Genomic DNA, 25,918 nt, shown 5'->3' on the forward strand with positions numbered 1-25,918 from the left:
GAATATTACTGTGGCCTTCCTTGCCCATATCAGATCAACTAGAAAACATATTTTCAGTTTATTCCCCATTCAAGAGAAGTCTATTACATCTATGAATGAAAACTCTACTCAACAGGATGGCAGTTTCCCATGGACTTCAAAGGGACCAAAATCTCACAGGAACAACCTGGCAGAGTGGAAGGTGTCCCTGCCCATGTCAAGGGTTTGGAATAAAATGATCTTTGTAGGAGCCTTCTGTCTGAAGCCACTCTCTGATGGCTCTATGATTCTGTGAGTTGTATACTGATTGGTTTGGGGTATCAGGCCATTCCTGTGCCTTGCCATAAGTGCTGTGACCATGGGCGAAATATTTTTTAAAGATTTCAGTACATGTTCACTCTCCAGATTCTTTCCATCCCTGTTTTCCCACTACATACAAAGATTACCTGATTTGCACCCAAAATATCAGATGAATCTTAGCCCTCATTTTCGTCTCTTTTATTGTTCATTTGTCAATTAGCCATTTTTATCTAGGGGTACCATGGCCTCTGTGGGGAAACAATTTACAATCCCTAATTTTCAAAAGACACACTGATCATGCATTTATTGATAAGCTAATTAAAGAGACATTGGAACTGTATTAATTTTTGGGGTTCTGTGTACTCACTTCCAATTTGGATCACCAGCCAGGGTTACAAGGTCTTTCTCAAATCTTCATAACAAATTGTCAGTTGAGGGATGGACTAAATTCCATGTGAGACAGTAAAGGCAAGGCATAACATTAATGAACCTAATGTTAATACATTGCAGAATCACAGAATATGCTGAGTTGGGAAAGACTCACCAGGGTCATCGAGCCCAGCTCCTGACTCTGCACTTCATTCAGCATTGTCTGTAGCTTTAATTGTCTCATTTCAGTTCCCTGGTGTAAGTCTGCAGTAGTTTCAGAGACCTAAAAAGAACTGAAGCTTGAAACTATCAGATAATATTTGTTGGATTTGGAAATCTGGAGGAATGATTAGAAAGAAAAGCAGAGTTGTTATTGCAGCACTGATTGGAAGCTGATGTAAGTTTGCACCCTTCTGTTCTTTGAGGTGTTTTCATGGTCACAGAGAGTCTCTAAGGCCTTCAGATGCACAGTGAGATGCATAAGACAGAGGCATAGTCTTTAGACCATCCCTGGCTGAACAAAAAAGCCTTGGCTTCGTGATTTTGAGGATCATTTCCAGTCTTAATGATTCTATGATTTTATTATCCTATCCTGGACTGTGCCTGCAGATGACAAAACAACCCAACAGTGATATGAATTACTCTGGGTGTTTGCCAGATCAATGGGAATGTACAGTCATTCCACTCTGGTGGAATGATCTGGTGGCATTTTTCGTTTAAGCATCTGAAAGCAGGTGAAATTAACCTGGATCATCTAAAATCTTTGAATGATGATAAGCTGCTTATTTGATCTAATGTTCCTACCTCATTCTTGGCTTAGTCTTAAAGTAAAGAAAATGAAAACATGAGGGAAAAAAAACCCTGTGGGTGAGTGAATTCAAGTAGGACTAACAATGAATGCTGATACTGAACACATCAAGGAGAGTTTTCTTTTCACTCAAGAGCTGGCAAAGTCCATCATAATCAGGAGCCATTTCAAAGCCCTAGTGGAGTCCAAATCCCATGCCAGATGTGTGCAACTGCTTCTGGCAGCACGGAAGGAACAGGTTCAGTGGCCTGACTCACAATCCTGCCTCCTTTTCACACAAAACTGTGTAGGAGTGAAAAAAACAAACATTAAAAAGAATACAAAAATGATACAAAAATGAGTCTTAGGAGGAAGGGAGAAGTTCTGAATCCTTTCAAGGACATGTTGCCAAGGAAACCCCTCCTTGCTATCCTTTTCATCCTCCTTGTCTGACTCACTCTGTGGAGAGAAATGACATTGGGGAATCTCTTCTTGTACAGGGGGTAATTTGAGACAGTTACTTATAAATATATTTTATTAAATTACAAACGTTACTGTTTTTTTTTTTTTTTTTTTAGTTTGTGAGAAGGTGTAAGTGCATCATCTCAAGGGGAAGAATTTAAAAAGGAAATTCATATAATTATTGACAATTCTTTCGTGGTAAGGAAGAATGTGAACTTGCTGTTTATAAACACTTAGATCTTCAGTACTTGAAGCAAATGAGAGGTTTCCTATATACCATGAGCTTTCTTAATTCTGTGGTGTTGTGTCAACCCCACACACTGTGTGTGCAGTGTGCCAAATAATCAAGAAAATGTATTTGTTTCTATTCCGTGTCTTAAGCATATGTGAAGTACATTCCTTCATAAAATCCATTGTCTTGATTCACCTTCATGTTGTTCCAGTGTGCAGATGCCACTGAAACCACTCTGGGACCACACTACAGAGGGAGACAAGTCAGTCTCCCCAAAGGGCCCCAGCATTGTGGGATCCAGTGGATACCATCATGATGAAGTAGACTGGAAAGTTGTTCTATATCCTTCCTTTTGCCAGTATTGTGACATTTTTCCCAAGGCTACTCTAAGACATCTTTGTCCATTCCACTCATTGCCCCAAGCCCATTTCTGAAGGGACCCACAGGGTTCCTATATCTACAAAATTATATGACAGCAAAGGCTTGAAAATATACATAGTAAACCTCAATCCTCTTCCACTGTTTCTATGCATTTATTGCAACAGTAAAATAGTAAAAATATTCACTGAGAGTTATAAAATCAACTTGTTGTGATACAGGCTTGAAGTCCCCTCTTTTGGCATCTGGGTATGCACAGAATCAGAGGGATAACTTGCCCTTTTCAGAATATTACACTCTTCTGTCTCACACTTCTTTGAAGGTTTTCTTCTGCAGGAGAAACCGTGGACTAAGACTTCTTGGTTTCATGAAGGAACTGAGCTGTGGTATTCACATGCCCTCTGAACAGAGAGAAGTTGTGAGACAAGCAGAGAAGAAGAAAAAGATAATTCTTATCTCTCTTGCTGTGCTGAAGTGGAATGCAATATGGAGATTGTTTACCCAAAGTGAGGATGTTTTGTTCCCTTGGCCTATCAGGGCCAAGTGTGTGAGTCCGGACTGTCACGAGACAGTCACGGGAGAGTCTGAGATGAGTGCAGTTCTGTGCAGTTGTAGGGGGGTGGGGGGAAGAGATACTACAAAATTAAGGGACGTGGTTATTTGTTGCTAAAAGACAAAAGTAAATCTAGGCAAGTTGAAAACAAGAAGACAGCCAAATGCCTTTTGGGCAGAGTTAATGCCAGAAAAAAAGAATGAGTCCTGTGCATTCCTACATTTCACACCAGGCCTGCACTCAATAAATCAACACATGGATTTAATTGCTGTGACAAATGAATATAGTGAGGGGAGTCAAATTCTGCTGGGTAATGCAGTCATGCAGCAAAACCCTGGTCAGCAGAGATATGTAGGTCAGTCATTATGGACCAGTGAGCAGAGGGGGTCCCTCGTGTGAGAGCCTAGATGAAAATCTCACAGTGTAATCTCTAATAAAATACCAGACTGTAAGTGTGTCTGGCTTCAGCATCCTTCTTAATAACCTTTATCAGAAGAGGAACATATTACGTAGAGTGGCAATTAGCAAGACTGACAGGGCAAGAGACTGGGATTTATAGCTGGATTTTTCAGTTTGCTTGATTATTTGGTTGGGGTTTTTTAGCTGTATTTCTACTTCCACTTTTAAAACCAAATTCAAAAAGGAAATCAGCTGAGATTTTAAAGTTAGAAAAAAAGGGAAATGAGAGCCTGATAAAACTAATATCCCAAATAAAGGCAGTAGGATGCTGCTGCAGCCCATGTTCCCCATGACCTCTGTCATAGTCTGTCATATGTGGAGATGAGATCTCAAAAGGACTGATGAGGCAATCCTGATCTGAGGGGTGAAGAAGTATTGAGGAACAGTGGCCACTCCTTTGCAAAGGTCTCAGCAGTGCTGGAATCCTCCTTCAGCCCTGTGCTAGGTGGTAGAAGTTGTTCTGATACATAAGATTGCTTTTTGTAAAGTCAATTATGTTTTTAAAAAACAAGCTCTGCATCTTCCTAATATTTACTTGCCCGAGCAAAACTGATTGCAGTTCCTTCTCTGAGGAAGTGTTTTTTCCACAGTATGGATCATGTCACCCATTCCCTGCTGTACCCTTTTTTCTGACATCAGTGCAGGTGATGGGGATGACGTTGAACCAATTTTCTCCTTCCACATTATTACATTCCTCTGATGGAAACAACACATTCTCCCAAATGCAGGGAAACCTTCCTCCATCAGGGGCTCTGAGCAACCTGGTTTGGTTCAAGATGTCCCTGCTCAACTCAGGGGGGCTGGAGCTAGATGACATTTAAAGGTCCCTCCCAACAAAACTTTCTATGATCAGGATGTCATTGTGGAAGAACAGAAACAAGATCTAAGGTGTCCTTTCTACTACTGAAGCCAGCTAAGCTCATTGTAACTGATAAGCTCTGAAAACACATTAATATCACTTATAACAGTCAATCTCATAGGAACACTGCTGCCTCCAGGAGGTCTTGTCCTTCTTTTCTCTCTTTTTATCACAGATGGAGGAATGGTACCACCAAAAAATACAAAGCATAATAAACTTATATAAAACATGTTTAAATAGCACATATAACTAGAAATGCTACTTTGCATCTTCCTAACTGCATTGACAGGAGCTTCTATTGATCAGATCCTGAAATTGTATCACATTTCCCCAAGAAAACTCAAAATATTTTATAGAAATTTCTGTAAGTTCAAAGATCAGCATGCAAGAGGCACTGGCGGCAATTAAGGCATCTTGCTTTGTTATTCTAATTACATATGAAAGATTGATAAATTTTTCCTCTGATTCCATGATTACTAAATCAGGGGTCATCATGAGTAAGTAGAATGACAAAACAGAAGTGCAATCAGCTGCATTCTCTGCACATTCATCTACATTTGCCTCAGTGGGTAACAAATTAACAAATCCTTTGTACAAATCTCCAGGGATCACAATACTGAGAGAACATATTTTATTTCATTAAATATATTGAGGTTGAATCCACCTTTTCAAGCAGGTTAGCAGTTTTACGGATTTTCCTGTCATGTTATCAGTGGGTGTTTTTCTTTAACCTTTTGACTTACACACGTACCCACAAAGAGCTTTTGCTTTTCCCTCCTTTCCCTCTTATTTTTCTTTATTCCTCTAATAACATGCTTTTAGTCACATTGTATGAGTGCAAGGCAGATTCAGTTTAGATGCAATGTATATAGTATAGAATAATAAAGTAATTATTTAGCCTTCTGATGATGGAGTCAGATGCATCATTTTCTCTCCTCCACAACGTCTCAGTCACCTTTGATTTTCGATACCGAGCCATTGGTGTGCAAATTCTTAGGGAACAATGCAACCGTGTAGATTTTATACTGCAAAGAAGAATAGAGAGCAGGACTACTCTTGACTGCTCCAGGGCTGAACTATAAAGAGAAATGGTCAAGGGTTTGCTGTAGTCCCTGATTCAGTAAGCGTGCATTAAAAGAGGAGGACTCTTTGCTTCTCACAAGGATCCAGTGTATATCACCTTAGGACTGGAGTGTTCAGCCCCATCTGAAGCAAAATTTCTGCCTCCTGACTCACAGTAATGTCAAATACTTCACTGCATGCACAGCTTGGACACTGGGAGGGCTGGAGAGGAGGCTGAAACAAAGATGTGAAGACAATCACTGAACTCAGACTCTTTAGGTTAAGTCCTTTTTCAGATCTGACTGCCAAGAAAAAAAAGCTTTGAATTTCCTGGAGGAATATAAAAGAAAGACATGGACCTGTTGGAACAAATCCAGAGAAAGGCCACTAAGTTGGTCACAGTCTAATAACATGCTTTTAGTCACATTGTACAACCCAGCCAGCAAAAAAAAAAAAAAAGAGATATTAATTTTATTATTTTGTTTCAATTTTCCTTTCAGTCAGGGATCCTGCCTGCTTGGACAGTTACTGGTTCTGGGACACCTTGCAGAGACAAAAGGGCTTAACTCATCAGGAGGGACTTATGTTAATCGTAAGGTGCAGAAAACCAAAAGCTATTCATCCAGAATGTAGGAGATGCAGCCTTAAATATATACTACAGCCACAGCAAAAAGACAGGTTTTAGTTATTCTTCATGAAGTCCCCTAAATTACTTACAGTGGCCAAATCTGAGCTTTTTAGATGCATGGTGGCTCACACCTGAGCTTGGTTTCTTTTGGCTCAGATGCCAGGGAGTGTTATCAGAAGAGTACATGTTGTGTGTTGCTAAGAGAAAGATATCTTCTTGCCATTTAAATTATCTCAACCATATTTTATGACTGTGACATATTTTATGACCTTATGTAATGATAGATGATGGTAGAAGACAGGCTACTCCCTGTTGGCTTCAGGGCAGTCTCAAAACAGAGGGAGAATAATCTCTGTATTAAAGAGAACTTTCTTTAGCAAATGGACCCTGAAGGTATACAGCTGTTATTTATTACCTCCCAGCAAATCCTTCATTGCCAGAAACAATCTTCTTCCTTTATTTTATTTATTTAATTTCTCATGTTACAAAACTTAGCTCTGATGATTTATTCAAGCCCAGTAAGGTTTACAGTAAGTTTATTCAGTTGCCACAGGAAGAGAACACAAGGAGACAAAAATAAACCTAAGTCTGTGACACAAGAGGCAGATAAGTATTTTGTCTCAAAATTTGTCAGATCCAGACCCATCATCTTTTGCAAATGAGAACACTAATCAGTAGTCTTGAGTCTGAGCTGAATCTTCAAGTTGCATTAGGTAAATGATCATTTATATTCCAAAGCTGTTATGTATTTGAAGTTGGATTGAAAGTAGTACTGGGAAATATTGTATGAGACTAGTTTATTAAAATAAATCTGCAGTGAAAATATGCTCTCTGGAGGAAATAAATTATGTTGCATTATCTGGTAAGTTAATTTATTTTTCTTTCCTTGTAATATATTCCTATTAGGGCTAACATTTACATCTTTGGTTATACTTATCTGGAAAGACCCAGGTCGTGCTACCCAACACACCAGTGTTATATAGAACAAAGTGTAGGACAGTGACTCAACTAGTCTGTAAAAACTCAAATAAGGGTTTTATGCCAGTGTTTTGATTTCATGTTCAGGGAGAAAATAGTTCCTTTTACAATGTTTTCTTCAGGGAAACTGGACTCATAACATTTAGAATGAAAAAGGGTAATGTGAATAAAAGACTCGTGCTTGGAAAAGAGGTATTAGATATACATGCCCAAGGTCATTTGCTGACCTTGAGAGAACATTGAGATTAATCTTTTGTTTTTCCATCAAAAAAAAAAAAAAAAAAAAAAAAAAAAAAAAAAAAAAGAAAAGAGAGAGAGAGCTTACTAGGAGGAAAACGGAGCATAATCAGACCCATTTTTCAATGTAGTACCATACAGAAGCACATATATAATAATCAGTGTTGGCCTGATCAAATCATAGATCTATGTCTACAACTTCTAGGTGGGTCATTGGGCTTTTTTTATTTTGCTTGGGGTTTTTTTTTTTTTTCCCTCATATGTAGGCAGCACAAGGACTTCTGATCATCTCAAAGTCTTTCATGTGTTTACCCTGATAACTGTACCAAGAAATGCACTTAGCTTGTTTTTAGAGACAGAGAGAATTCTCAGGAACAGAATTTAAGTGCCTACAACAAAGCAACTCCTCCTGGCTTTGGGTGGAAACAGAGCTTAACTCCAAAATCTTTTCAGTAGTGGGTTTCCCAATATAGGTTTACAAAGCCACATTTCCCTAAGCTAACTCTATCCCCTTCATTCTTTAACTCCAACTTTTATTCCAATGCTTTTAGTCCACAGAATTTTTTATAGTGTCATGAAAACTGGAACTGCTTTAGCAGTAGGGATTTAGGGAGCCTTATACAGAATATTCCAGTTTGTTGATTAGACAAAGTAGAAGATATGCTTTCAAATTCACTTGGGAAATAAAAAAAAAAAAAAAAAGAAAAAAAAAACTGAGCAGCAGCAAAACAGACATTATAAAAGTAGTAAAAATGCTGAAGGACTACCTTGCATTTCCTTTAGGTATTGGAGATACGCAACCAGAGCCAGCAGGTGCATCCCGTGAAGTCTGACTATAAGTCCTAAAAAGAAGGCATTTGGCATAATATCCAAGTCATCAAACACTCAGACCCTACTGTTCCCTCTAAAATTATATGGCCATAGGCAAGTCTGAGTGCACCTGGTAGTGATTACCTTGAGGCTATATGGGAGAAATCTGAAAAGCTAGAAATCTGTCAGTAGTGACTGAGTAGTGGTCTTTGAGAATCTAAACACTGGCTCTGGGAGCATCTAGATGAATTTATCAGCCTAAACAGATCCTTTAAAAAACAAGTTATAGTCATCTGTGAGGAATTGGATATTAGGTATTACAGGTAAAGTCTCCTAAGATCCAGCACAGCCGCCTACCTAGGAATATTAGCATATGCTGACTGAGAAGTTTGTCAAGCACAATTAGCTCTCAATTAGCTATTGCCTCATTTTTCTTCCTGTTTACTAGTTTATGTAAGGTTTGATTTACAGAGGTGACACATTATTATTGCATGGGCCACAGGATTTGTTTTGTCATGCAAGTTGTGTCAGATGTAAGTAGCAACACAGATTGAGAAAATCACCTCTCTGATACAAATATCAGTGGTCATAATCATGTTTACAAGGATGCTGTATGTAATAAATTCATAATAGAAAACTTCCTTCCACATAAATTGCAGCAAGCTCCCTTCTACTTTTCCCTAATTCAGGCTTTTTCACAAATTGCTCTGTCTGCCTGGTCCCCTGGGAAACCTGTGCACAGACATACAATACTGGGAATTAAAAAAATAAAAAAAAAAATTAAAAAGAAAAAGGAGAAAGAAAAAAAGAAGAAAAAGGAGAAAAAGAAGAAAAGGAAGAAAACTAAGAAAAATGCCTTTGTCCTCAACACACACATGCACACAGAGCTATTTACCTAATGGATGAATTCTGATTATTTCACACTATAGCTACCAGCATGAAGCATCCAAGACTGGGAGAGGAGGGGAAATATAATGTTGACACTAATGCCCAGGTGTGGAAACAGAGGTGGCTGTAAATTTCCATTTAATTTGGTACCTAATGGGGTGGTATTTTTTCAATAACTCTCATGCACTTGTCACAGAAATTTCGGAAAATTGTCCATGTATTGTATTGCATGTCATAAATACAGTAATTTATGGTGCATTGCTCCTTGCAATCTAGTGCAGGGTACTAAATTTGGGAACAGCACTTTTTTGTCAACTTGGAAGTGTAATCAGTGGCAACATATCTTCAAGATTCCATTCTCTTCTTCTCCCACTCCCCAAAATGACTAATACTTACATTAATGGACAGAAAGGGAAAAATAATAAGCCAGACAAAGATGGATTTGCAAAAGTATAAATAACATGAAGGAGACTGGGGTGACTTGCACAGTTGCATGGTCACATCCAGAGGGTAGTGGCAAGTTGCTCAATGTCTGTGTGGAGATCTGTGGTGAGTCGTGTCCCTCAGGGGCCTGCTGCTCTTTAATGTCTGTACCAGTGATACAGAGAGTGAGATTTAGGGCACCCTCAGCAAGTTTGCAGATGACATGAAGTTGTGCAATGCAGTTGACACAACAGAAGGATGGGATGCCATCCATAGGGATCTGAAGAAACTTGAGACGTGGGCCCACGAGAACCTAGTGATCAACAAGCCCAGGTACAAGGTGCTGCACCTGGGTCAAGGCAACCAGCAGTATCAGCACAGGCTGGTGGGTGAGGTCACTGAGAGCAGCCCTGGGGGGAAGCATTTGGGAGCTCTGGTGGATGAAAAGCTGGAGATGAGCCAGCAGTGTGTATTCACAGCCCAAAATCCCAACAGTATCCTAGACTGCATCAGAAGCATGGCCAGCAGGCTGAGGGAGGGGATTGTCTCTGTCTGCCCTTCCCTCATGGGACCCACCTGGAGAGCTATGTCCAGTTCAGGCTCCTGGGAAGGTGTGGTCCTTGAGGAGTGTGTTCAGAGGAGGCCATGAGCCCCATCAGGGGGATGGAGCACCTCTCCTGTGAGGCTGAGAGAGTTGGGGTTGTTCAGCCTGGAGAAGACTCTGAGGATCCCTCATTGTGGCTTTACACGCTGAAATACTTGAATACTGAAGGGGTCTTACAAAAAATATGCATACAGACTTTTCAGGATGGCCTGGTGTAATAGAACAAAGGATTGAGTTTTAAACCCCAAAGTGGGTAGATACAAGGAAGAAATTTTTTATGATTTTTTCATTGAGGGTGGTGAAATATTGGACCTAGCTGCTCAGAGAGGTGGTGGATGCCTCATCCCTGGAAACATTCAGGGACAGGTTGGGTGGGGGCTGAGCAACCTGGTCTAGTTACACGGGGGTTTTGCACTAGATGATCTTTAAGGGCCCCTTTCAATGTGAACTATTCTAAGATTCTATGACTTTAGGGAGTGAAAATTCAGACTAGACTCCTCTTTCAGGGTATGTAGGACACAAATTCAAATTGGCTATATGGTTACCTCCTGATAGTCTACACGGTAAATTGTTCCTGAGACCATTTTCCTTTTTAAGAACAAACACATCTGCACCACAGAAACTATAAAAATAATCTCCTAGGAAAATTTAGAAAGGAAAAGCTCCTCACCAAAGGACTTAAAAGGACTTCAGGTGTTTCCGTCCTCCTTTTTATCCCAATATTTGTAAGGATCTCATCAGAGGTACTCTACCCTGTTTTGGAATTCAAGATTAGCATTGCTCACTTTATGAAATATAAACAATAGTGATGGTAGTCCATGAGCAGCTGAACAGCATCTGCCAGCCAGCCTAGGTGCCTGGCCTCTTCCCTAAATAAATAAAAGAATTTTCAAGGTCTACCTGGATAAAGAGAAACAGTTCAATTATGTATCAACTTTTGATATTTTCATTTTAACAAACAATTTCATTTTCTAAGCTGGAAATAATACCTGAATGAAATAGTGTTTAGGGGGATGGAGTTCTTTAAAAAAAAAAAAAAAAAAAAAAAAAAAGACATGAGGGAGGAAATTCTTCTCCTGACTATTAAATAATGAAAGTAGGCCAAGTCTCTGCTTGGATCCAAAGCTCTTCAAAATAATTCATCATTTTCTTTTCCTTCCTCCCTTACCCTAGTTTCAGATTTTTGGAGGTTTTTTTTTAAAGAAAGTTAAATGAAAATCAGGCTTCTAAGTAGCTCTTGGGATCCCTGTGAATTCCACATCAGGGCTTCCCAGTGTGCTGCTCAGCTGCAAGAAAAGGATAAAAGAATATCAATGTCTCCTGTTCAGATAAACACTTGTAGGCCTTTTATAACAAAAGGAGTGATTTAGTCTTTTACTTGAGCAAGAGTAATAAAACATTCTTTTCCACTGCCATCTGTAACATAAGTAGATTTGTCCCAAATGTTGTAAAAAGTCAGTGGCGATATATTTATAGTCATTCTGCAGAGATTCAAGTAACAGAACAAGGGGCCAAACAAGTGAGGATCAGGCTTTCCATTGTCACTGACAATTTGCCTTTATTAGGAAACAGAGGTGGGATTCACCTGACCCAGCTTTAGAGACCTTCACTGCAGTGCCTCCAGCTGTGCCAGCCACCCCAGGTTTCTTTGTAGTCAGCTGAGAGAAAAGGCATGAGTGAGTAAGTATAATTCCCATGACCTACTTTAGTAGTCTAAATTCAGACCGTGCAAGGATTCATCTCTCTTCATAGACTAGAAAGAGGTCCTAAGTGGAAATGTCAAAATTTATTCAGATGAACTACACTGTAGATGACCTGAAGAAGCAGGACATGAAAACATTGTGATTTGCAATGTAATGCCTCTTGTAAAGCCCTGATCAGGAAGTAAAATTCTACTAAATTTACTGAGAGTCTAGTCCAAAGGCAAGCTGCCAAATCAAGGTAGGAGAAAGATACTGTTATGGGAAACTAAAAGGGAGATTTTAAAACAGAGAAAATAATAACCAAAATTATTTCTAATTGTAATGCTGAGAATCCCATTGCCCTGAAAGAATTAAGCATTAAGAATTTTAGCTAATTGATCTATTAATTTTCTAGTCTCAAGTAACCTCTGCATAGGAAAAAAAAAAGTCATTAATCCAAAGTGACTAATTTTCAAACTTAAAATATTTTTTTTCCATTTTCAGTAAGACCTCATGCAAGAACAGCACTTTTCAAATGTTGTATGGAAAATTTTAAAATGGAGTACAGTGATAATGCTAAGAGTTACCTTTCAAGAACAGCTGCAGGCTAGGGGCTGAAGACTTGCACTAGTTTAATTTACTGTGGGTACAGTATCACTCATTTCAATGGGGCACTGGGTTCTGCCATCAGTAGTGTCAACTGCAGAGCTTAGGCCAAAATCTGCAATGAAATTTGGGCATAAAAAGTTACTGAGCCTCCATGGTATGTGTGATCACAGTGTTCTCTCTCATTAAGTTGAACAAAATCCTATCCTGGGTCAAGCCCACAGGTTTCTGCCTCAGGCACTGTCCCTGCCTGTGCAGCAGTGGTGGAGCTCAGGGACCCCGAGCCCTCGGCCTCTGACACCTCTTTGGTCTCAAAGCAGAGCGTGGCACTGGCTGGCAGCTCCTGCTGGCATCCCTCTGTTCACAGCTCAGCTGTCTCCAAACACCAGTTTGGGGGAGAGAAACATCACTCTGTCTTCCAGCCAACCTCTCTGTGCCCTCTCTGATAGGAAAAGCCATGAAGCAGTCCTCATTCAAAAAAAAAAAAAAGAAAGGGTCAAATTCAAGTCTCATGATGAAAGCACTCTCTCTTTTCATCTGAGTGGGTTTTGCACTCATTAAATTTATTGCATGGAGGTACAGACATCCAGAGTTTAATAAGGATAATACAGTGAAAACTGTGGAGTTTCTTACAGCACAGCTGCAAGAAAGGAGTTGAAGACTGAAAATCATTTCAGCAGATATCTATGAAGGGGATAATCCTGGCTGAGATTTAAATCACTGAGTTTTGCTATCTATTTAATTATTAATGATCTGTAATTTTTTCAGGTTTTATTGTTTATTAATAGGCTACATATATTTTTGATGCCACAAACAAATGGATTACAGAGTATACATGTTGTTGAGATTCTTTTTTTGTCTAAAAATATATTTTATGACTTTTGATATTGTCACTGATCCATAATGCCATGTGAATATTATTTCAATAATAAAATTGCAAATTATAGTATGTATCTAGTTTTATCAAATTGAAAAATCAGCAAGATAATTATTCTGAGAGCTGATGGACTAGGGTGGCAAGGTGGGACTTGATCTTGCCGTTTAGTCACTGAAAAGTGGGAACTGAGCAGAGAGGCTGGCAAAGCATTACTGAATATTGGTTCGACTCTCCCACCATGCCTGGAAGTGGGAGAACATCAACAGTTTGCTGGAGCCACTTTTCACAGAAAGGGCTACTTATTTCTCATATATCCCCACACGAAAAAACATCAACAAAGACCTACAGGCAGGAGATGAGAGATGACTAACAATCTGCCTTGTTCTAGTAGCTGATACCCCCTCTCAAAGGGCAGTGTCTGTTTTGCTGTCTGCATTTCTTCATTGTCCCATGTGACAGATTACTTGTCTGGTGTTCAAGCCAATTCTGCCTCAATACCTGGCACAAAATCCAAAACAAGCCAGACACTCCAAGTTATCTTCATGTCTAAATCGAAGTATATTCTCAAAGCAAAAAGAAAAAACAAAACTAGAGATCTAAGTTGGACCCTTTCAGGGAAAGAATAGCTTGAAATTTCTTTCTTGGACTTCTGCTAGCAGTTCTGTTTTAATATGAGATCTCCAGTGAAAGCTGAGTTTGAGCAGTGGCAGCCCAGGTATGTGAAATAACTGAGTGCCCTGCATGTGAACTGCCACTGAGTTCAGAATCTGGGTGCTCATGAACGTACAGGAAACCAGGTCTTGCCTGAAATGTTCAAACATACAGTCTAAGGAAAAGAGGCCAAGAGTCTTGCAGAAACCTTTTGCTCAGATTGATGATTATTTTCTGCTTCTGAAGGACACACAATTTTTTACACAAATTTTTATGCCAGTCTCTGATGATGTGTCACATTTTGTACTTGATTGTCAGGGATAATATCAATACAAGAACCACTCAATCTCATCTAATAAAATATTTCATGAAACTAGAAGAGTGTTGTTGGCACTTACTTCTCCCAGCTTGCACTTCCCAAATCTCTGAAACAAATCTACTATATTTGCTCCTTAGGTTATATTGCATTCACATAACAGTAGTCCCTTACCTTTTTAACTCTGGGCAGTAACCAGCACGTTATCATAGCCAAAGAAAGCGAACTACCAAACAGCTGTATCTATTCTAAAGAATAAAATCTCAGAGGAGTCTTATTATAAAAGCAAATTTGATATGGACACACAAGCCAGCACAAATTCTCCTAGCATAAATCACACCAGTGCCATTATGAAACTGGACCAGGTTTTAGACCCGCAGAGGATCTGACCCCTTGCACTTGCATGGGGCAGCTCAGGAAGGCTGTTCCAGTAATTGCGTCCTCAGCCATGCATGTGCTGGGCTGGAGCACGTCCCTCTGACCAGCTCGTGGGAGTTGAGACACACAATTCATATAAAGGTGGAAAGACAGCATAAGTTATGTGTCCTGTGAAGGAGCTGCCAAGGTCACTGAACCAGTGTTTTTTGTGTCATTACAGAAAATGAAATTTTGTGGGAGAGACAAATTTCCACAAGGCAGGAAACAGACAGAGTGAGTGTTTTGCACATGATTCTGGGGAAAAAAAAAAAAAAACAAGTACAGAAATAGTGTTCTCATTATGAGTACTAGCACATAAGATAATTGTGTTTGAGGTTGGTAATTACCATATTTGCATGTTTAGGTTGTATCTGTTCCTTCCATGTTATTAAGTGACTGCTGCATTATTTCATCAGAATGGCATGCTGTCATCATGGGAACTGAAATATCTTCTGTGTGTCAAAGCACATAGCTGTAAAAAACATTGCATAGCCCCTTGTTTTCATCCTACATCAAACTAGCAAAAAGCAAATTCATTACAGGAAAAGATCAGCAAAACTAATGGAGCTATGGCTGGGGGAGATGGATTTGGAAGATAGGACTGTATAATTTAGAGTACCTGGGCTAAGTGTCTATCCAATATTCCCACGTACAGTGGGATAAAGGATTAATAATTATTGTGTTTTGTTCTGTGCACTTACAGACCTTTAGTCTGAAAGTGCAAAATGCTTTATGGATATTAATTAATCAAACTTTAAAAGCCACATTTAGGATACTTAATTTACTGCTACTTATGCCAGACTTCAATTTATCTGTAAATATTATAAAAGTCTTAAAAAGTAGGTAATCCTATACAAACCTGAAAATACACCCTGATCATTTCCTCAAGCCATTTATAAGTTGCTCACTGAGATATTTCTGGAATTTTCTGGGCAGTAAGCATGAAATATATAAAACTTATCCTCCTTAAAGAAAGATCTAAGAAGAAATAAAGGAAAGAACTGAAGGTTAATGGGAAACATTGTAACAAATGGGATAATCCCTTGATAAAGGAACTGCTCATCTCTCTCCTCCTGTCTTTTCTATCACCTTCATTCTGCTCAGCTATGGAAGGTCAAGGCCAAAGCTGAGTAATTAACCAATGAAGGTAAGGAAAACTAAAAAGGGTGAATTGTTTGGAACAGGATTTTTGGTATTGGCCCTCAGTTTTTGGGTATTATCATTAGTCAAAAATAAGCAAAATAACAGAATTGCTTGCTTGTAATTAGATGTGAATACACAAGTGAGAAATCTAATGTCAAAGTTATATCAATTCATTTTCTGAGGTCCTTTCATTTTCAGTCTTACCCTCCAATCAAGTCAGTTACTGAATATTGAAATTAAGCAAATCACTAAATTATTATCTTTAAAAAATGGCCTGGTTTCAGTGCTATTCCTTTCAGCTGCATTTACAGAGGTTTATAACTGAGAATTTAATGCAGAGGTAATGAAAATGATAAACCATTATGGGAAAAATAATTGTTATTTTGTCTTGGAAGTAGTGATACATCCAAATGATTTATTTCACTGAAAGCTAAGCTTCTGTGCATATCTGCTGAGATTTTTTGACAAAGTGACCTAGTATTCTTTTTTTCTTTTTCACGGAGAAATGATAAGTGAATCACATGGTGGAAAATGAAGAGGACTCTTATTAAGGCAGAACACAAGAAAAAGTTCTAAGAAAAGTGAAGAGTCCTTGGAATGAAATGGAGAGATGAAAGTGAAAAGTACAGACAGATGTAGTGGAACAATAAAGATTCAAGTTTAGTTTAGAAGGGTAAAAATAATACCACATGATTAGGAGGTGGACATAATACTTTCTTGTTGTTACAGCTTAATCTGTTCTTGATTTCAGGTATTCAGTACAAAACTTAAAAAGGGTGAATGGGCAAACTAACACTGGAATATGCCTCTGGAACAAACCACTTATCTTGCATCACTTTTTATAATATTTGGTGATGTGATTTAAATAGAAGGAAAGCCTTACAGGAAAGGACATTTAACAACACAATGGGAAGAGGCAATTATGGATTTATTGATGTTCTCTTTCATTTGTCACACAGAGCTGAAGAGACTGGACAGATCACCAATTTAACTATGTCTCAAGAAATTTCTAATTATGAAGTAGTTGTAGTTGTTTCTGCTTATCAGAGGCTATCACCACAGATTTCAGGCCATTGTAATGGAGATCTAGTCATTGTGCATTTCAGGTGAGCTGTAAGACTAATCTGCTCTGAAGGTGTCTTCTGTCTCTAGATCTTAAGCATTTTCTCTCATTTGAAAGTGGATTACTTTATTACATGTGGTAAAATTTAGAGCAAAATAAAAGTGGTGATATCAGTAGCTATCTCTGCTATCACAGTTGCTCCTCTTTGTAATTTTTTTCCCAGAGTTTGAGCAAATTTTTTTGGTTTTTAGTTATTATGTGTAGATATGGTGCTTAGGGACATGGCTTAGTGATGGACCTGGCAGTGCAGAATTAATGCTTGCACTTGATGATCTCAGATGTCTTTTCTAAGCTTAATGATTCTGTGATTCTTTGATTTTCCTCCAATAAACTCAAGTATTGAATTATATTCTTGCAACTCAGACACAGAAGTTGAGTATTTAATGTTCTTTGAAAACCATTCTTCAAGCTGAACCCTCTATGTCAAGAGAGTTCTTATTTAATATTGCTTATGCCTTGCTCATGAAAGACTTGTCTGTAAGGTTCTGAATGTCAGTAACTGCAGTAAAGCTATGCTTGCATGAGAAGGATGTTTGTTAGCTTTGAGAACTCAAATAACAATTGCAGAAGTTTAGAATTACACATGGAAAGATAAAGTTGGGGTTTATTTCTTAATCCAAATATTCACACCCAACAAGTTAGAGCAGAATCACTGGGGCAAAAAATCAAGAGTGTTTGTTGGGCCCGAGAGTTTCTCAGGACTCATCCTCTTTCCTCAAACACATTTGTCATCAAATCCTTTTCAGTCTGTTAACAGTTATGTTGCTCCTTCCTTAAACTTATCTTCAGCATTCCAATTTGCAGACCAAGAGGAAAGGTTGAAGCTTTCAGTAGAATTAAAGTTGTGAGACCACTTCTTATCTACTTAGTCAGATAAAAGGTGGTCTATTTAATCTTAATATTGCTTGGTAGTCTGGAAGGAGAGAGCCTCCTCCCTGGCTGTTAGGTTTACCATGTCACCTGTCATTCCTGAGAGCTCTTATCAGACAGGCTGATTTGCCTGCAGGTTGCCAGATTTTCACTTCAGCAGCTGCTCTTCAGCCGTTTGCTCCTGCCCTGGGGGGCACGGTGACATCTGTCACAGCCATCAAGGCAGCTCAAGGCTGATGTTTACAAGAGCTATGATTTGGGGTGTCAGGAGCAGCCTGGTGACAGTGGCTCCCCAGGCATTTTAAAACATCCCTGAGAGATTATCTGTCTCCTGAGATAGAGGAAAGATGTTTGCTAGTTCCTACATTTGGGCATAAAATAGAGATGGCACCGTTACTTGCATGACTCCTTGTGGTACATTGGATAGATAAACCACTGCTGTTTGAGTTCACCCATCTGTCCTCCCTTTATTTCAGAGGTGTGACAGCAATACCTTGGTCTGACAGATCTCCCAGGCTAACTAGCCCAACAAAGAGTGCATGTAGAAATGTTTGTCACTTGTTCATGGCTCTGATCAGGTTACCCAGCAGCTTCAATGTCCACATGATGTTTGTCATGTCTTTTGACCATGAATGAGTTTGAACTGTTTGCCAAAGGCATTTCTTTTGTGACTGCTGCTGCACCAGAATTTTATTTTTCATGGATTTATCAAAATATTGTACTGAATATTTTCAGGAAAGAATATTCCCCCAAGAACCATCTTGGGGATTTCCTCTGCTGGCAGGTCAGTCAGCTGCTTGTCTCTAAAGGAGATGCAAATAGTTTTGTCAGTAATGGGTAATGGCTCATCTTTCTTCTCTGTTTTGTGTGACATAAAGAAATCTGATTGCATGCACTGCTCTGTCCATCAGGTTTGACCTCCAAGGGTTTTTGAGATAACAGACTTTTGTGCAGTGAAGGTTTCTGTAGATTTGCCAAATAAGGTCCAGACACTCTTGTAGTGAAGCTGGTATGACATCTAAGAGATTCTTTAGAGCTTTTCCAAAGTTTTACACTGATGTGTCTTATGGCACTGATAATGACAAATGAATTTATATTTAATCATTCTCGACATACATTGGGTCAAGTATTTTTGAACAAAAGCATTTCTAATTGAACGCTTACTGACATTTCAGCTTTTGGTTTTCAAATCTGTTTTCAGTATATTTATCTCTTTTTAAAGGAGTAGAAGGCACAGTATGCTCATTTATTGTAACAACTAAGCCAAACAAATGTTTTTCTGAAATTTCCAGCACTTCCTTAATCTTTAAATAGACAATTGCTACTTCAAGTACATGAGATACTTTTGGAAAGATAGTTCTAGAAATTGCAGAGGTGCATGTGTTTAATTCTCGTACGCAGTATCTCCCTGCATCAATAACCTTCCAACATTTTAATTGTACTCTCCAGGCTCTGTTGGTGAAACTTAAAAGAGTTTAAACACGGTAACGTAACGTACTGTAACTAATCTGCAGCAGTACAAGTCAACATGATTCATACTTCCATTAAATTTTCTCAGCCTGGTAAATTTCCCTATTTTTAAATTTTTGTGGGTAGGAAGCATGTCTGAGACACTCTGAATGGGGTTATTCTGGGCCACCTTCAGTGGAATGCATCAAGATTTTTCATAACTGCTAATTATACTAGAAGACTCATTTTGATGTTTTAACTCACCATGCTTTCCTGAATCTTGCCTGTTAGGACACCTTGAGAGTGAATATGATGAAAAAGCAGGTCTGAAGCAGCCAAAATCATTGACCACCCTTGAAAATCCTTGTCAGGATCTTTTAGAGGGGTCAGGGTGTAGTTCATGCTCCACTGATGTAGAGCAATGCCATGAGCTGCAAACCTCCTGTCAGGGGATGTACACAGAAAAGCCCAGGTGGTGGGTCAGCAGAGACAGACAGACTGAGGACACACTGCCACTCCTGTGTGCTCAGTACCAGCAGGCTGGACTGCACTGACACTGTGCATGTGTGCTTCATATTCACCCAGGCTCTTCTCTGTGTGCTTTCTTGTTTTCCCATCATTCTGTGCTATCTAATTAACATGTCAGCCCGTTTCTCTTTCCTCTGCTGTAGGAATCTTGGTTTTATTCCTTTTATTTCACCCTGTTTTCCTTTCTTTAATACCTGCTTTTCATAATTTATCATTCATTTACATTTCAATTAACACTAGCTGTTTGTAAAAGCTACCCTGATGGGAAGTATGAAATAAATTATTGAAGTTAGTATAATCTGCACTTCCCATTACCACCTCATTTACCTTAATGGCACTAGAAAGACTGTTGCTCCCAGTGCAGCTCATGCTTCTAATAGGAATTCCCTTGGGAGCCAATCTCATGTGAATTACATATTTACATATGGCATAGGTTTTGCTAGGTGATTATAGGCTGAGATTTAGAGTATTATCCTTTAAGGATGGCAGCTGCACAGAAAGCTGCCTTTCCAGAGTCAACACATGACACTGCTCGATACAAACAGCTAATATGTCTAAGATGAGTCACCAAAAGTATCGTCATCTTATTGGGCATTTTCAAACTTGTCTACCAATTTTAAAAAATTAAGTGTTTAATTTTTCCCACATTGAAATAAGGAAAAAATATCACAAAACTAGAGTCCTTTTGAACGATGGTGTCCTTTTGTTTGGATAAACTAAAACTTGATGTATGGGTTTTGTATTTTTTAAAATTTATTTCTACAATTCCCTGTTGTTTGAATTCAAAATTTTTCAAAATAAATTTAAAGGGTATATTTCAAATTTTTGTTTAGTTTAAATTAACACCTTCCAGCTAAAGCTGCCATCTGTGAAACAGTGTTTGGTCATGAAGATTTCAGTCAGGAGGCTGTGAAGCAGCAAGATTCATTGTACTTTTCAGGAAGACAACACCCAGGCACTAACTAGGATTCAGAAGTAGATGCACTTGAGCTTTGCAACAAGAAACTGTCCAACTTCCAATGCTTTTTTTTTTTTTCCAATATAAACAAGATGCTAAAAACAATAATATGGGAAGAAGGAAAAAGAGACACATATAGTGACTGGTGGAGTATGCAAACTTGCAAGGATAATCTGATTAGCAAACTATGTAATTTTTCTTTCTTTGAGTTTCAGGATATCCTAGCTAACATCATTCAAAATAGGTATGTACAGAACTGAGAAAACTGAGTCTTGGGGAAGAGATTTTACTTATTTGCTGGTCTAGTATTGGGAAATATGTGGTCTGACTCTTTTAATGCCTGCCCAGAACCCAGCTGTGGGGCTACATCCATACTTTGAAATAGCAGCATCCAAATTTCATGTTCTGGATGTTGGTACCACATGAAAGCTGGACCTGGGCCTGCCCTCATTGGCATGAGGTACTTTGTGACTTTGAGACATTCTAATTTCTGTTTGTGTTTGTGTCTTCCCCCTCCCACATGAAACTGTCTGGAAACCCAGCACAGTGGTGTTTTTGTAACAAGGAGTTAATGTTGGTCGCTCCAGGGTACAAGGACACCTTCACTACACCAGGTCTCTCTTTTTTCGAATGACTATAAAGGAAAGGAATGTGCAATAAATTTCTACATTTTCTGCTTCCAAGAATGAAAAAATTAATAACTCAATTCTTATGGAGCAGGTTCCTGCTTCACACCATCCAAGCCCATCATGTAAAGTCAGAGCAGTTCCGGGATTAGTTCATGGTGAAAACTCTACAGTCAGAATTTTGTCATTTACTGTAACACAAATCTCCGTGAAAAGCTATTTCACTTCCTGGAGTCACTCCAGGTGAACATGGTTGTAAGTGATAAAATAAATCTTAGTCCTTTTGGTAAGAATAAAATGAGGGGGGAAAAAAAGAAAAGAAACAAAAAAAAAAAGGAGGAGAGAAAGAAAGAAATTGCAAGCTAAGGCACTCAAGTCTTTACAAAGACAGAGAGCAAAAGTTAATGATCTAGCAGAGCTGACAACCTCTGAGTCAAGTTAACCTCATCTGCCTTTTTCAAGTGAAAGATGTGACAATATAGTTATTGGTAATTTCCCCTTCATTCAAATTGTCTCAACTCAAGCAAATTGTGTGTGGTGACAAATGGTGGCAAATGTCATCCCACACAAAGACATCCCGGATAGAGGGCAGTGAGGCACTGGAACTGGTTTTCCAGAGAAGCTGTGAGTGCTCCATCCCTGAAAGTGTTCAAGGCCAGGTTTGATGGGACTTGGAGAAACCTGGGATAGTGGAAGGTGTCCCTACCCATGGCAGGGGGGGTTGGAACGAGATGATCTTTAAGGTTCCTTCAAACCCAAACCATTCCATGATTCTGTGATGACCCTCTCTAATTCTTTGGGGCAGAGTCATTTGAAGGAGAAAACAACTCAGTGTACAGTCTCTTTCTGCTTTTGAAACCAAGTGTAACAAACTCGGCGCCAGAGCTTTCTCCAAAGGGGAGGCTGTTTCCACTTTTCTGAGGTCCTTCCTTCCACAGCACACATGTGCTGTCTTCCATCAAGGCTGGAACTGACACACCAGTCAAAACAATTCACCGACTAATTTTAAACAAAAACCCTGTTTACATGAATAATCATTACTGAATATGTCTAACTATGAAAAGACTTCTCACAATAGCAACCTATTGTTCGAAGTCAATGCATTATGCATTGTTTGAATTAAATCAGGATCTACATTACAGTGGATTAATCTAGCTGTATCTTGTGGATTTTTTTTCTCTTCCTGTTTTTGTAACCCATCTGCCAACTACAATAGGCCACAGTTTTGTTCCGTTTTTTATGCTAGAAAGTTATTAATACCAGATGTTCATTTTTTGGAGTATCCTAAGCATAAAACATTCCATAATGAAAAACAAAATGTTAATAATTATATACCCAAACTTGTTGGATTAAAGATCCTATTAAAATTCTGGACTATGTCCTATATTTAATGCATTAACTCTTTCTTTCTAACAAGGGAGGCCTGAGGCAAGCTAGGTTTCATTTTGCTCAAGGGAGAAAGGAAATGTATTCACATCTCTAGCATTGTTCTTTCATTGTGTTCTGTCAAAAATATCATGACTCTAATAGAGTTACAGCGAGGACAATGGAAATACATAGGTCAGGAGTTTTAGCTGTGATTCTGTAGATAAGGATTGCCATGCAGGACTTTCAGTGAATTTTTAGCTGAGGTCAGCTCTGCATTCCAATGAACAAATAACCTACTGCCAGAAAAATAGAAATTATAACCAAAAAAGAAAGGTGAAAACTCTCTCATCTTAAAAGAAAGACAGCTTTGTCAGGGAAGAAAATAAGCAAAAGACTGGATCTCCAGCTGCTAAAAATTGGTGCAGCTGCATTATTAATTCTAGAGAGTTGCCTCTTTTCATAGCTTATCTCCCTCCATTAGATTTTCCAAAACCATTGTTAATTTTCTGCAGCCTGACTTTGGGGAAGTATAGCCTGGTTTGTAAAATTTTAGTGAATTCTTCCAGCCACATTATTTAAGATGCTGTCGATATTCCCAGTAAATTTCTAAGGCCAAGAACAGGGAGGGATGTAATCACTGCAGAATGGGTAAGCCAGCACTTGCAACTCATGTCAATAAACTGTGGTGGGGAGGGGTTCATATGATCTTTTGTATGTTATGCAAAGTCCCTGGTTGCAGCTTTCCACCTTGAACTTCTTTCAACGTAGAACAAATCAAGAAGTAATGGAGCTTTGAGAGAGTCAAGAGAAGGGGATTGTTTGCCCTTCCTGGTGCTTCACAGGGCTGAAGGCATGGGAGTAGCAGAGCATCCAGCCAGTTCTCCTGACTGGAGTGTTTTACACCAGTTTCATGCTATTTTCTACACATGCTGCTGAATCCTTCCCTGGAAATGTTCAAAGTCAGGTTGGATGTGGACCTGAGTAAGTTGATCTAGTGGAAGGTGTCATTGCTCATGACAGGGTTCTTGGCAACAAATGATCTTTAACTTCCTTCCAATCCAAACTATTTTATGATTCTGTGAGTAATTAATTTTGGGTTTGCATAAACAAGAAAAGGACCAATTAAGTGCTACAAAGTCTGGAACACCCCCCTAGAATACATTATGTAATTCTAGCTTGCTAAGAATGAATTTAAATCAAGAGGAAAAGTAGTTTTGACTTTGGCACTTCAAGAAGTGTATAAAGTATGAAAGGTTTTTTAGTGATTTTTTTTCTGTCTATTAGATCTTGCAAGTACATGCACATGGAAACATCTTGAAAGCTGATGTCTATGTTGAAAGAAAAAAAGCTTACTTTCAGTTCATAATTTAATCAGTTTAGTTTCATATAGTAATGTTGCTAGTTTAAAAAGCAAACTGCCTGACATACCTCAAGAACTAATTTTTTAGTTACTATTAGAAGGCTCTGTTGTGTCTTCTACTTCATATGCTGTTAGCTTTTCTTTTTGGTGGATATCTGTTGGATAATCTCATCTCACTCAGTGCACAGAGCTCACATTAACATCAGTGAAAATTTCCTGCTTGGAACAAGTGCAGGATTAGCAATAGGTGCACTTCAATAGCTTTCCTTCACATTGGATAAAACCCTCAAAGGTCAGATGTTTATCTGGAGCTTATCTGACTCACCCAAGCCTCTGGAGGTTGCTAAATATCATAAACAGAACCTTTCTTTAAAAACTGATGGAACTTCCTAATCTAAAGCTGACCAGAAATACCACAGGTAAAAATTTTCCAGTAGGGTTTTTTCTTTTTTTCCCAGGTTCAAAAACACATGATAATGAAACAGACAGTTTTTTCATGTTCACAGAATATTTTTTTATGAAATCCGGGTGTAAGCATGGGCAAAGAAATTGGAGGGATAAAGGGTGATATGAGAGTTTTCTCTGCCTGAACAGTTTTAGCAGTCCCTAAGCAGGCCTGGATATAAATATTTAATAAGACTGGAAAGCTTTTCCCAGTGTGATTTCATTTCTTTTCTTTAAATGGTGTATCACTTCTCTTTATCCTTTGCTTCCTTCCATCTGTGCACATGTACACACACACACACACACACACACACACACACACACACACAAACACACACACACACATATATATACATTTACATTTATATATATGTATAATAATTTATCTGAATAAAACATTCTTCCACTGTAAGATATACAGGCAGCAGTTCATTGGGTCTTTCCAATTTGCAGTCAGACTGTGAGAAAATTATATTTCCTCAAGCAATATTTTTTCTTATAGTTCACAATTCTGTCTCCTACCAAAGTAGCATTTTTTGATTTTACAACAAATGAAAAAGAATAAGATAAAGATCAAGGGTGAAATGATGCAACTCACAAAATTAAATAAGCAGGTGTGATAATACAGTGGATAGTTGCAGAGCTGCTTTTCCAAGGCAGAAGAAAATAAGGGATTGGAAAAATTCTATATCTGAATTTTTTTTTTTTTTTTTACTCATAGCTCTATCAAAGTGCTGCTTTCTCTTTATCTAATGTGTTTATTTGTCTCACTGTAAACACACCTGCTTATGCATCCTTTCACTCCCAGATTTGTCTTTTTCCATCTTGAATTCATCAGTCCTGTTTCAGAGTTCTGTGCATTGCAGAAACCTTGTCAGGTTGTTCCCTTCAGCAGACATTTTTGTTGTATTTTTTTGCTTTATTTTTTGTACAGTTTGATTTCTTGTTACATACCACTATTGGATATAAAAAATGGCTGTCCCATTTCATCCCATGGCAACAGGAATAAAGGCCACCTGCCTACAGGTCCAGATACTTCCAGCCCTGCATTTCTTTAACCTTTAAAGGTCTTTTAACCTGAATTCTCCCCCAAACATCACAAATTTCAGGCATTTCTTAGGACACTCAACACCAACACTTGCCTCCCGAGACTAAGGGTTAGGATCCTCTTCTCATCCAGGAATTGATTTTATGAAAATTTGGAGATTCTTTAGAGGCAGAACTAAAAAGTAAGAATGGAAAAGACACCAAAGCTAAATAACACTTGAATGTCCATTTATATGTGTAGTGCCTGCAGCCCTTTGGGAGCCCAAAGACATGGTGGCCCATCCTGAGGCTAAAAATGGCTTTTTGTCTTGCTTCTGCCTAATTCACACCAGATGTGTGCTTGGTCCTGCATCTGATCTCCAGGAGGACTGTGTTCTCTCTTCTGGCTGCAAAGCTGCTTGTCTTCACCTCAAAATAAAATTCTTCAGCCTTTGTTTTGAGTTGT

Source organism: Pyrgilauda ruficollis, unplaced genomic scaffold, assembly GCF_017590135.1.
Source record: "Pyrgilauda ruficollis isolate IOZ18807 unplaced genomic scaffold, ASM1759013v1 scaffold48, whole genome shotgun sequence".
Taxonomy (NCBI): domain Eukaryota; kingdom Metazoa; phylum Chordata; class Aves; order Passeriformes; family Passeridae; genus Pyrgilauda; species Pyrgilauda ruficollis.